Source organism: Petaurus breviceps, unplaced genomic scaffold, assembly GCF_028583685.1.
Source record: "Petaurus breviceps papuanus isolate PSGF00001 unplaced genomic scaffold, PetGlider_PUasm1.0 542, whole genome shotgun sequence".
NCBI classification, from domain to species: Eukaryota; Metazoa; Chordata; class Mammalia; order Diprotodontia; family Petauridae; genus Petaurus; species Petaurus breviceps.
In genome coordinates this window covers 87,866-99,170 of record NW_027186364.1, presented here as the reverse complement: position 1 = coordinate 99,170, position 11,305 = coordinate 87,866, and the positions used below count along the sequence as shown (strand labels likewise).

The 11,305-nt window shown below is 38.8% G+C and overlaps 1 pseudogene; it reads left to right on the top strand.

The window, feature by feature from the left end:
- The first annotated feature begins 1,265 nt into the window (after positions 1–1,265).
- On the top strand, positions 1,266–4,786 carry LOC138172439 (BCL2/adenovirus E1B 19 kDa protein-interacting protein 3-like pseudogene; annotated as a pseudogene).
- The last annotated feature ends 6,519 nt before the right edge of the window (positions 4,787–11,305 follow it).

The window sequence follows — 11,305 nt, the reverse complement described above, 5'->3', positions numbered from 1 at the left end:
CTAGACTATTTAAATTCAGATTAATTTTTGAGGAAAGGTTTTAATTTCTGTGACAAATATTAGCTCTAGAAAAGTTTCAATCCAGTTTTCCCCCAGCACTAAAGAAGATTATATCTAACTTTTTAAAGAATATCTTTCCTTGCATTTTAGTGGACTGTGAAAGAGTTGCAATATGATTCCTCAGTCTGTTCATCTGCCCTTGGGATGATCCTTTGGTTTGCTATTGTTTCAATATCATTAATAATTGGCTACCTAATGAAATTTTATGACTAAATGCAGACAAAACTTTATGTGACATTTGTTTCAGGAAAAATGCTCTTGAAATTAAATCTGCACTATTTGGAGTTCAGGGTTTGGGACTAAATGGGAACACCAGACACTTATAAGACTAAGCCTAAATGAATCTCTTACCCATAGGTAATACGGAGTCCCATTACATATGGTGATATTCATATAGTACTATATGAGTCGGTCAGTCTTATTGAAATCACACAAAATCTCAGGGATTCTAAGCCTTGTTTTGATTGTATCTTGGTTTATCCACTTGTAAGTTATTTTTGATGAGTTTCAAAATCTAGTGCTCCCAACTTTAATGGATAAATTAATAATAATAATAATAATTAATTATCTAGGGCTTATTAAGTATCCAGTGAGGACCAGGTACTCATTTTACAGAGGAGGCAACATGAACTTGTTTATATATAATAAATAGAAAATTAATGCATTGTGCTTTTATAAGGGAAATTATAAATTTCCCACTTCCAGATGTAACTAGTAACAAAATTAAGTGCCTTTTAATCCATAAACAAATCTCCAGAACAATGTTAATGATACTAGTATGAGAAGTAATTGTAAAATGCAACTTGCAGAATCACAGAATCTCAGAATTGGAAGGGAGTTCAAAGTCTGATGAAAACTGCAAAAAATCTCAGGGATCCTGAGCATTCTTTTGATTGTATCTTAGGTTATTGACTGTCAGCTTATTTCTGATGAGTTTTAAAATCTAGTGCTTATAATTTTAATCAGCAAATAAATCAATGTAATGGGAATGTAAATTTTAAAGATCTTCCCTGCCCCTAGGCTAAAGTGCACCTGGAGCCTGGGGTGGGAGGCTTGTTTTTCAGTAGATACTTCTTGATTGGCCAGTGAGTCAATAAGGTTGTTACATTCTCTGAGCCAGGAGAAGGCTATATAAGCCCTTATGTGTAGCTTTGTTTTGGGGCTCACTTTGAGAAGTGTTCTGTGATTTGATCTGGATTCTGGGAAGCCGTTGTCCAGAGCCCCCTGGCTTTGAAAAACCCAGATGTTGAAACCCAGATGTTGATTTGGTATGGATGTAATGGTTGGACAGTTTGGAAAGTTGTCTACTTGATCTGTTTCTGTCTTGATAATTCTGCCTGTATACTTTGAAGTTCAGGGTGCTGACCCCTTTTTCCCCTGAACGAGGTAAACGATATACCGTATGTTTGACTGATTAAAGTAAGCTTGTTAACCCATTTTGAGTTGCTTTCCTTTAACAAAGCAGATCTAAGAACCTGTGTTGGCAGCAAACCCTGAGGACCCTTGGGGTGCTTGCTGCTACAATCAATCAACTTAACCAACCCACAGTGGGATAAAAATCCTCTTTATAACACCGTTGGCAAGTGGTCATCCAGATTTTGCTAGAAGATCAGCAGAAAGGGGATCTTACTACCTCCTGAAATAATTCATTGCACTCCAACTATTTCTAAGCGTCAATAAGTTTTCCTTATATAAAGTCTAAGTTTAGTCTTTCTGCATTCATTGTCTAAATTCTAGTTTTGACCTTTGGGACTGACTAGCAGAGCTACTCTAACTTCCTTCCCAAATGATAGCCTTCAAATACTTGAGGACAAACTCAAATCTAGGGGATAATGACCCTAGTTTCTTCAGGCAACTCATATTATATCTTCTTGTAACTGTTCACCATCCTGGCTGTCATTGTTTAGTCAATTTATCTATCAATGTCCTTTCTCAAATTTGGCACCTAGAACTGAATGTACAAAGTATGGAATGATCAGGACAGAATATAGTGGGGCTTGCATATCCCTAGTAATGGCTACTTCTTAAAACAGCCTAAGGTCATGGTAGTTTTTTTTTTTGTTGTTGTTGTTTTTATTTTTTGTTTTGCCTGTGATGTTACACAATTGACTCATACTGAACTTGTGGTCCACTAAAACAACTAGATCTTTGTCAGATTAACTTACACATTTTGCATCTGTTAGCACCCCATCTATATTAAAAAAATAGAAATATATTTTCTCTCCCTCTTTTCCCCCACCCCATTAAAAATAAGATAAAAACAAATATAGCAAGTATGCACATTCAAGCAAAACAAATTTCCTCAATAACTGCACACCAAAATATACGTGTCTTATTCTGCACCAAAATCTATTGTCTCTCAGGGAATGGATAACATATTTCATCATCAGTTTTCTGGATTTATGGATGATCCTTGCATTAGCCATAATTCTTTCAGCTTTTAAAGCTCTTTTTAAGCTTTAAAATTTTAATTTAATTTTAAATTAAAAAAATTATTTTTGGTTGTTATTCTATAAGTTGTTTCTAGGTTATTTTATTCCTCATCTAACTAGGGAATTCTTAACTTTTTTTATGGACCCCTTGGACAGTATGATAAATCTCTGGACCCCCTTCTCACAATAACATGTTTAAAAAATGTCTAAAACTAATTACATAGAAATTACAAAGGAAACCAATGATAATGAAATACAAATGATCAAAAATATATTATCAAAAATACAAACTATCAAAATATTATTTTGAAAAAAAAGTTCATGGACTCCAGATTTAGGACCTCCTGGTCTAATCATGCCTCCCCATACTGTACTTTTCAAAATTCATTTTTGGAGCATAAGTGTAAGATTTTTACTTTCATCCTTATTGCGTTCTATCTCATTAGATTTAGTCCAACATTCTAGTTTTTCTATGCATTTTTGGATCTTGATCTTCCCAGTGAATTTTCATGAATTAATGAATGAACTATCCTCAATTTTGTGTCATCTGCAAATTTGATGATCATGTCAGCTATGTAATTATCCAAGTCCCTGGTCAAAATTTTAAATAGCACAAGACTAAGTAAGCTAAGCTAAGTCTAACTGCTCTAGAGATAGCCTTCCAGTCAGTTTTTACTTAAGTCCTGTAATCTCAAAAGGCCCTTCCATTTCAAGGTCTATGATCCTTGCTAACAACTGCATAAATATCTTCCGGAAAAGTTTCAATGTCTATTACCAAAGCATAGCCTTTGAAACTGGGTCCTCATGGAGCCGGAGCTGGGTCGCCGCCTCTGGGGCTCCTCCGCCTCTGCCGCGGCCGCTCGAGCCTCCCGACCAAGTTGTCTCCGCTGGTAGAGCGGCCACCGCTGCTGCCCAACAACGACTACGAGGGCGAGGGCGAGGGTGAGCAGCTGCCGCGGACCTCACCAGTTCCTGGGGGGAGCTCCAGATGAATGGCAACCGCAATGGCGGGAATGGAAATGGGAAGAGCGGGGGTCTGGAGCACGTGCCTTCCTCGCCCTCCAGTCACAGTGGGGACATGGAGAAGATCCTGCTGGATGCCCAGCACGAGTCTGGCCAGAGCAGCTCCAGGGGCAGCTCTTCCCACAAGAAGATGGTCAGATAATGTTTGATGTGGACATGCACACCAGCTGGGACCATAGCTCTCAGCCTGAAGAAGTTGCAGAAGGAGAAAAAGTGGAGGCTTTGCAGAAAAGTGTGGACTGGGTATCAGACTGGTCCAGCCGGCCTGAGAACATCCCCCCCCCCCCCAAGGAATTCTACTTCTGGCACCCCAAACGTTCGGTGTCTTTAAGTATGAGGAAAAGTGGAGCATTGAAGAAAGGGGTCATTTTCTCTGCAGAATTTCTTAAAGTGTTCATTCTGTCACTGTTCATTTCTCATGTTTTGGCTTTGGGACTAGGCATCTGTATTGGAAAACGACTGAGTTCCCTGTCTGCTAGCACCTAGTTAGTTATTTGAACTCGAGACCATTCTAAGCATGCCCCAGGCCTAGACCCTCTTTTTTCATATCTACATTCCAGCTCCTCTTGGGATTCAGTATTTTATTCGAACTCTTGGGAGGCATTTTCATAACCTCATTCCCTTTTTGGCCTGACCCTCAGAGTTTACCCTTGTCTAGAAATTTGCAGTCTTCTTTCCAACACAGATACCACCAGCAAGTAATTTTTTTTTTCCCATAGTGCTGTTTGTTGCCTCCTTTTTAATCTCACCTGAGTTAGAGCTACAGCATCCCCATAAAAATATTGACTGCTTTGGTACAACCATTACTCTTTTAAAAAAGAAAGCAGGTTAGCAAGTATCCTGTCAAATGTTGATTTTTCAAGACAAAGACAAGCTCTCATAAGCTCACAATTTATAGTTGTAACAAAAACAAGAAAAAGAAATATAAAAAAAAGTAGTTTGTGGCAATAAAAAATGTATTTAAAACCAACTTTGGGGACATTTTCTCTTCAGGCTTCCCTGGTATGGACTGCACATTGGAAATTTGTAGGAGTCCAGCTGCACAAATAAATGACGGAGACTAAGCAGGGCAAGCCCTAAAGTACAGCGACTAGTATTAGCAGAACGTTGGCTTTGCTGTGATGCAGATCCCTTCCTTCTGGTAGAGAAGGTCTCAGGCCAGATGAGAAAAGAGATAGCATTTGGGACTTTGGGTGTTGGGAGTTTTTCCTGCTATGTGTGAAGTTGTTTTCATTTTTCATCTCTTTCCTTTAAAGGATTGTTTCCTTTTTTTTCCCCCATAAAGAGAAATTACTGAATGAATTCTAGTGTGTTTGGTGCATTTACAGGCTTCTTGTTGTTGGAAATTTCATTTCTTCTGGAGCCCTTTACAGATACCCTTGAGCCTCCAGAGCCATTCTAAGCACTTGGGCCTCTGTGGAGCAGTCCTGGGGGTGGGGAGCAGTTGACCAAATCCTGAAATGATTCCCCTTTTGATGTTCTTCTGGAGCCCCCACTTGTTACTGTTTACTGTTCAGTCTTCCCCAGGGCAGTGCCAGGGGCCCCCAAGGCATCCTGTTCTAGGTTACTGAACTCTTCATTTGGGGAACATAGCCTCTCCTTCAGTGACCCTTTCTTTTTTCAAAATGTGAAGCTTTAGTACCAGATTGTTAGGAAGCAAGCATCAGGATTTCCAGTGTCCTCAAGTAGCCTTTATCGGATTTCAGAACATGTAGCATGATTCTGAAGGATACTACTATATGTTTGATATATACATAATTACTGTTTATGATAGATTTTAATATTGGCTACTTAGAGAACCATCGTTACTTTGAAAACTAGCAATTTGCTCATTTAATTAGTACATTAGGTTGATGTGAGTAAAATACTAAGATAGTCAGTTTGATTTGCAAAGATGGTTCCATCAAACTTTTTTCTGCATCATATTTTATAAAGTAGATGTGTTATGGTAGAGATGGACAGTCCAAACACAGAATTTTAATTCTTAACTGACTCATTTGTATTAGTAAAATTGGCCATGACAAGTACGTAATAACCCATCAATTATGCTTATATTTGTTTTCTCCTACCATTTGAGAAAACATTGTAAGGTATGATCTAGGGCCCAAATAAAAGCAACAATTAATTCTTTTTAGATGTCTTTGTTATTTCTCTTCTCCATCTGAATTCGGAATGTGGTAACACTTGATTTGCCTTCTGTAACCTATTTATTTCAAAGTATATATCTTGGATTTCATTTGGAGGTGATTGAGAAGTCTGGTGAGGCTATTCACTGAGATGGCACTGAACATGTGTTTTAAAACTTATATAAATGGGAAATACTAGTTTACTCATAAGGACTAAATAATGACACCTTGTTTTGTATTAAAATTGGCACAAGTCAAGGGTGGGGGAAGGAAAAGATTTCTGTTTAAAATTGCGCACAACTTTTTAAGAGAAATAAATGTATCACCTCTTTACAGTTAAAAAAAAAAAGAAACTGGGTACTAACATTATAACTCTGTGACTGTGCCTGATATCTCGTTGAAGGGTGAACAAAGGGAGAAAATGACAAACTTGAATCTTAACTCTGTCACTTAATGTTTATGAGACCTTGGGCATTTCAATGAATCTCTCTGAGATGAGGGAGCTGAACTGGATGATATCTGAGGTCTTCATGAAACTCACAATTTATGATACTATGACCCATAAATAGGGCCACATAATCCCATAAATAAGTATATACACTATGAAGACATGGTCCAAGATGGCATGTTGCAATAGAAAGGTGACTATGGAGGTAGTCTGGTGTTTCTTTGAAATAGAAATTAATGTGTTTGGAGTGCTTTTTGGTGAGATAATGACCTTTATCTCCTCAGTTTCATCTTTATCTCTGAAGCTGTCTTCATGGGTTAAAAGGTAAGGGAGAGAAAGCCTAAGGTAGGATATCTGTTTCCAAAGTAAAGAATATATGTAAGAGTTTGCATATAAGCTGTACTTTTCCCTGACCAGGCTACCTCTTGAGGGCTGTATTCAGTTTTTAAAGTTTCATTTTAGGAAGGATAGTAATGAGAATGTTGGTAAGAAGATTTGAGATCATGCCATAGAATTAGAGATCCAGTTGAAAGAGCTTGGGCTCTTTATACTGAAGAGATACCTCTTGGAGACACTCTTGCTGTATTAAAAAGATTGTTGTGTGGACAAGGGACTATATTTTGTCTTCTTGACATCATAGGATGGAACTAGGAGCAATGGGTAGATGATAGAAAGTTAGATTTTTATGTAAGTGTAATGTGATCAATAATAATACATAGAAGCACAGAGAGCCACAGCATCCTTTAGTCTTCTCACAAACCTACATTTACTCACAAGCCTAATTGTCTCCCTGGGGTGCGTCCTCTCCCACTATCTAACTACTCTGACTCCCGGCTTCCTGTGGGCTCTGTTCCAATGTTCACTGAACTCCTCCCACTACAGGGGACAGGGTATATCTTCAAAGAAGGGAAGATCTTCAAATTTCCTTACCATTACAGGACCTGAAATTCACAACAGAAAAATGGCAGTGGTTTGGACCACTTGACTCTGAGATCTCTTTTGAGTCCAAGAGTCTATCATTCGATGAACAAATTCAATTCCAAGAATAAATCTTAGCAGCACTGACACTTAGGAGTAGAACTGAAAGACAGATGAGGCTTATTGGGAAACTAATAAAGAAATAGCATTATTTCCCTTTACTTTTGTGTTAAAGACCAGGATTACTTCTGAGATTTTTACAATTTTCCAATTCTATTATAGTAAATAGAAAAAAATAAAAGCAAACAATGAATGAACCTATAAAGAAAATCCTACCAAACCAGAGCAACAATAATGTGTGTGTGTGTATTTTGGTTGTGGTTATTATTACTGGTACTTAATACCAGAGCACAAAATTCTTATAAAGCCTAAGAAGACATATATGCTTATTGAAGAGATAAAGAGTGTGGGACAGTTTAGAAACCAGTAGTCTTCCTATCCGGGAGAGAGTTGAATGAGTCCTGGATAACCTAGGACAAGAAAGGGAGAGCGTTGACAAGATTATCAGCGAAGGCTTAGTGACCTAAGCCTTGACACTCTTGGGTGAAAAAGAAAAAATAAGCATAAGTATCCAGAACCTCTGGCTGCAAGAGCCAGAAACCCCTCCAGTTTCAGCCCCAACACACAAACAGATACACATTCATTCATTCATTGACACCTTTTAGAGGTTTGTTGTTGTTCAGTCCTTTCAGTTGTGCCTGACTTTTTGTGACCCTGTTTGGAGTTTTCTTGGCAAAGATACTGGAGTGGTTTACCATTTTTTTCTCCATCTCATTTTTATAAAGGCAGAGCTGAAAGCAAACAGGGTTAAGTGACTTGCCCATTGTCACACAACTAGTAAGTATCTGAGGTCAAATTTGAACTCAGGCACATGTGTCTTTCTGTATTCAGGCCTGGCACTCTATCCATTGTACCGTCTAACTGCTATTGTGTAGTTACAGTATAGTAACTGTTTCAAGGTTATACTGTAACAACTTCATTGTAAAATGTAGCTTCATTGTAATGATCAGGAATCAAAGGGACCAATCATCAGTTTGCAGATAAGTACCCAGTGTCAGGTACCACAAAAAATCGTGTGAAATGAGGCATCTTTGAATGAATTAATTGACGAATACTGGGATATCTGTAGAATGAAATATTTAATCAAGAGGCCAGACAAAGAATCAGGTCAGGAGTCCAGGAAGTGAGGAAACAGACCAAAGACCAGAGCAAACAAAGATAAGCACAGTGAAGAAAATCAAAGGCTCTAGTAGGAAAGCTGACTTTAACCAAGAACAAGTCAGGAGAATCCAACAGGTGGTTTGGGGGCCTGTGACCAAATTGAATTTTTGACTCAGCGTGGAGAAAAACTTCCTGACCATTTGAGCTATTGTAGAATGGAATGGCCTTTCTCAGCGGAGAGTGAATTCCTTGTCAGTAGACCACAGGTGTCCAAGCTTTATTTTTTCTATAGCCTTAGGAGTGACAACATGTGGCATACCCCTGCCCCTGTTTATAGCTTTTTCTGATTTTCAAATTATGTAGATGTACCACGCTACTAATGTTTATGTGTATCATAAACTTACACAGAAGGAGAATTTTTTAAGAGTATGATATAAAGAGTGAATGTGTGATCTTAGCATTAATAGAAAGCCTCTGAACTTTATTGGGTAGATGACTCATATATTACCAGACAGGATCTTTAGGAAGGTCACTTTAGCTACTATGTGAAAGATGAGTGGGGGAGACACAAGGCATGGAAAAAAATTTGGAGGCTGTTACAATAGTCCAGGCAAGAGGTGAGGAGGTGAACTTCAACTAGGGTTGTGACTGAACTAGAGTATGAGGAGAGAGAAAGGAAAAGATGCAAGAAATGTTTGGAGGTAGAGTTTTTAAAAAGGGCACTGACCGCACATGTGGGGTGAGTAAAAGCGAGAAGTCCACAATGACAACAAAGTTGTGAACCTGAGTGAGTGATAGGATGGTGATACCCTGAACAGTAATTGGGAAGTTTGGAAAAGGGGTGCTTTTGAGAAGAAAACAATGTAACAAGATTTGTGAAGAAAATTGCAATTAATCGACACCTGTTTATCTTATGAAACTCACTCTGATCCACTAAAGCACAAAGGAGGAGGATAAGGCTTTTATGCATAGTAACTGCCCTGGAACTCAGACTCTAGGGTGTCACCTACCATAGCCATGAGGTGATCTGGAGGTCAGGGTTGGGCACATTGCTAAAGGGGAAGAGTTTTTCCATTGGTACCTGTTCAGCTGCTGCTATAGATGCCCTGGTGATGGTTAGGTTATAATTGTGTTGAAGGACCAGTAGCCTAGTTTAGTAGGGAAGAGATGAGAAGTTTGTGGAAGAAAGAAATAATTTTGTAGAATAAGGTATGTGTGGCACAGTTAAAAATAAATATCATTGAGAGGATAGTATTTGACTCATGTTATAACCCTTCAAATGGATCATCACATACCCTTCAGGGGCAGACCACATACCCCATTTGGAAAACCATTACATCAAATAGTCCTGAAGCAGAAGATGGATCACTTGTTAGGAATGTCATATAGGCTTTTCATGCTTCAGGTGAGTGTAGACAAGGTAATCTCTGAGGTATCTTCCAGTGCTGATTCTTTGAAAGCTAAACCTGGAAGGAACCTTAGTGATCATAGCACCATAAGATTTGGAGGTGAAAAGTAGATAGAAATAGAAATCTTTTAGACTGGCACCCTCATTTTATGCCTGAGAAATTTCTGATGCACAGAACGGTATCTTACTGATGGTCATATGACTGACTAGCTAGTAAGTGGCAGAACCAGGAATCAAACCTAGACCTTCTGACTCCTGTTCTAATACTCTAAGACCAATGCTACTGGTTGATTATATTCCCAAATCATAAACAAGTAAAAGATTCTCATGGGGATGGCAAACATATCCTTAATGGAGTTCTCTCAGGAAATAATTCCTCTTTATGCAGTGTTAATATTTACATCAAAGATTATTTTCTTCCAGATGATGCTACAGGCTACCATGGTGTTAAGAAGACAGTTGGGAACATGATTTATGGGCCTGGCCATACCAGCATGATAGACTGTAATCCCTGTTTTGAATACATTCTAAACAGAGTAATAAGTTTTTGCAAATTTTGGGGGAAAAAGTGATGTATAAAAGTCTGCTGATTATTTACAAAGGCAATTTCTTTTGTCATAAATAATCCGAAAGGATTCTATATTTATTTTCAGCAAATAAGATAAGAGCCATCACCAATAAAGGATAGCAAAGATTTTGAAAGGTGTTTGCATGAGGTAAATGGTGTTATGTAAATTGCTAAGTATGGCCTTTATATTAGCAGAGTGACACTGCCCATATATTTGCCACATAGATTTAAATGCATAACCCTGCTTTACAACATGTGGCATTGCCACACTGTTGTCTACTTCTGAGGTATGGCTTTGTGAAGTGTGTGCTCCCCAGCTATGACTTTGCTATTTCTCTGTGATAGAGATGTTGCCAACTAGTTTGCAATGTTCTCTTCTGAGTGCTAGTGTAATGGGAATGGGAATTTAAGGTCTTCCCTGCCTCTAGGCCCTTTGATAGGCTTAAGTGCACCTGGAGCCTGTGGTGGGAGGCTTATTTTTCAGGAACACCCACACCTTGATACTTTGTGATTGGGCAGTGGGTCAAGAGGGTTGTGATATTCTCTAAGCCAGGAGATGGCTATATATACCCTGATGTGAGGCTTTGTTTTGGGGCTCACTTTGAGAAGTGTTGTGTGATTTGACCAGACAAGATTCTGGGCAGCCATCAGCCCCCCAGCTTTGAAAACCCATATGTTGATGCTTCCCTCTCTGGTAACTGACTAGGTATGGATATAATGGTCAGACAGTTGGAGGCCTGTCTGCTTGATCTGTTTCTCTGTTTTCTTGTAAATTCTGCTTATAACCTCTGTATTCTCTGAAGTTCGGGGTGCTGACCTTTTCCCCCTGAATTAGGTAAATGACATATGTTTGGTTAAAGCAAGATTGTTAACCCATTTTGAGTTGCATTCCTTTAGAAAAGCAGATCTAAGAACCTGTGTTGGCCGTCACCCTGGGTATGCTTGGGTGCTTGCTGCTACAGCTTGTTGTTGGCTCCTGAAAGGAAAATTTGCATTTACATGGAGAGAGAGAGAGAGACAGACAGACAGAGAGAGAGAGAGACAGAGAGAGAGAGACAGAGAGAGAGAGACAGAGAGAGAGAGACAGAGACAGAGACAGAG